The sequence below is a fragment of the Harmonia axyridis genome, chromosome X (genome assembly GCF_914767665.1).
Source record: "Harmonia axyridis chromosome X, icHarAxyr1.1, whole genome shotgun sequence".
NCBI lineage: Eukaryota > Metazoa > Arthropoda > Insecta > Coleoptera > Coccinellidae > Harmonia > Harmonia axyridis.
Genome location: NC_059508.1, coordinates 38,364,206 through 38,366,552, shown reverse-complemented (window position 1 = coordinate 38,366,552; position 2,347 = coordinate 38,364,206). Strand labels below are relative to the sequence as shown.

Below are 2,347 nucleotides of genomic sequence, written 5' to 3'. Positions count from 1 at the left end.
AGCTTACAGCACGCGGTGTTCCCAAGCGGTCACCCATCCAAGTACTAACCGCGCCCGACGCTGCTTGGCTTCAGTGTTCTGACGAGAACTGGCAATTTCAGCGTGGTATGGCCGTAAACAACATATATTGCGATATTTTCTATGATATCTCACTTTTTGGGAGCGGAAAGGACGTGAACGTTTTTCCTCATAAAAAATGAAATAACTTTTGGATATTAATTCTGATTGTTGATTTAAGCTTTAAGAACACATTAGGACATATCTCAATGAAATTTGAGGGATTTCCGAAATCGAAAAATATTTTTCGAAAAAAAAAAAAAATCCCAGAAGACCTCGGTCATCTCAAGTTTATTTCCATATTCTATTACACAATCAACGTACATCACAAAAGGAACCATCTCTCTAACTATCACAGTTAAATTTTTGTATCGGAACATTTCACGTCGGAATATCTCGCTAAGTCCAGACCGGGGAGATCGGTCGCATCTGACACCGTCCGCTCCGGTCTAACATCGTCTTGGAGTCGGGGTAACGATGGAGAGGCGTTTAAGGACGTGAACATTTTTCCTTATAAAAATTAAAGTCGACAATGAATATTGATTCTGATTACTGATTTACTCTTTTAGAACACATTAGAAGGCAACGCAATCAGATTTGAGGAAATTTCAAGATCAGAAAATTTTTTTCGAAAAAAAAAAAAATTCAAGAACACCTGGGTCATGGCAAGTTATTTCCCACAATCCATTCCACAATCAACGTACAACATAGAAGAAATCATCTCTCTAACTATCCTGGTTCAAAAGTTGTATCGGAACATTTCACGTCGAAATACCTCGCCAAGTCCAGACCGGGGCGATAGGTAGTATCTGACACCGTCCGCTCGGGACTGACATCGACTTGGACTCGGGCTAATGATGGGGAGGCGTTTAAGGACGTGAACATTTTTCCTTATAAAAATTAAAGTCGACAATGAATATTGATTCTGATTACTGATTTACGCTTTAAAAACACATTAGAAGGCAACCAAATCAAATTTGAGGAAATTCCAAAATCAGAAAATTTTTTTTCAAAAAAAAAAAAATCCGAAAAATATTTTTCGATTCTGATTACTGATTTACTCTTTTAGAACACATTAGAAGGCAACGAAATCAAATTTGAGTAAAATCCAAAATCAGAAAATATTTTTCGAAAAAAAAAAAAAATTCGAGAACACCTCGGTCATGGCAAGTTATTTTCCACAATCCATTCCCCAATCAACGTACATCCCAGAAAAAATCATCTCTCTAACTATCCTGGTTCAAAAGTTGTATCGGAACATTTTCACGTCGAAAATATATCTCTAAGTCCAGACCGATGCAGAACGTAAACTCGATCATACCGATGCTTCACGTAATCTCGATCTTACCGATGCACAACGTAAACTAGATCACACCGATGCAGAACGTAAACTCGATCTCACCGATGCACCACGTGAACTGGATCTTACCGATGCAGAACGTGAATTGGATCTTACCGATGCACCACGTAAACTCGATCTTACCGATGCACCACGTAATCTCGATCTTACCGATGCACCACGTGAACTGGATCTTACCGATGCAGAACGTGAACTCGATCTTACCGATGCACCACGTAAACTAGGGCTGACCGATGCATCACGTAAACGACGATCGAGAGGCGCGAAAGGACGTGAACGTTTTTCATTATAAAAATTGAAATAAATGATAAATAATGATTCTGATTGTTGATTATCGTTTTTAATATGCATTAGTAGGCAACCAAATGAAATTTGAGGAAATTCCGATAACAGAAAATTTTTTCGAAAAAAAAAAAAATTCATGAAATCCTCGGTCATCGCAAAATATTTACCATATTCTGTTCGATAATCAACGTATATTTAAGAAGGAATCATATCTGTATCTATCTTGGTTCAAATTTTGTATCGGAACATTTTGACCAAAGTCCGAGCTTCGGCCGAAACAGACACCGCTGACCTGGCCTATCGATCGACCGAGAGTCGGGGATAGAGCGTAAGTGTTGTCTGGAGGGGAACCCTGTGCTCTCCTGACATATATAGGGAAGGTGGTCGCGTTGGGCGATGCAGAACGTTTGGATCGGGAATTATATTTTTGGTTCAGCTATTGGAATATGGTTTATTGTTGGTATATATTGGCGAAATAACGTTCTTACTGACTGGGGATATTCATAAAAATGAGTCCGGAGATTTTCAGATCGAAGTCCGAGTGATCCGACTTGGAAGGCGTGTTGGGTGGGTCGAGATGGCTTAGATCGATCAGACGAGGCGGGCTAAGTGTTGACGTCATGCATCGGTCCATTTTCAGATTGA

General features: G+C 39.6%; 1 non-coding gene across 1 annotated transcript; it reads right to left on the bottom strand.

Moving 5' to 3' along the window:
* Nucleotides 1-119, bottom strand: LOC123688442. Its single transcript, XR_006749963.1, has one exon. It is a non-coding gene; the product is annotated as a 5S ribosomal RNA (ribosomal RNA).
* Between the last annotated feature and the right edge of the window lie 2,228 nt (nt 120-2,347).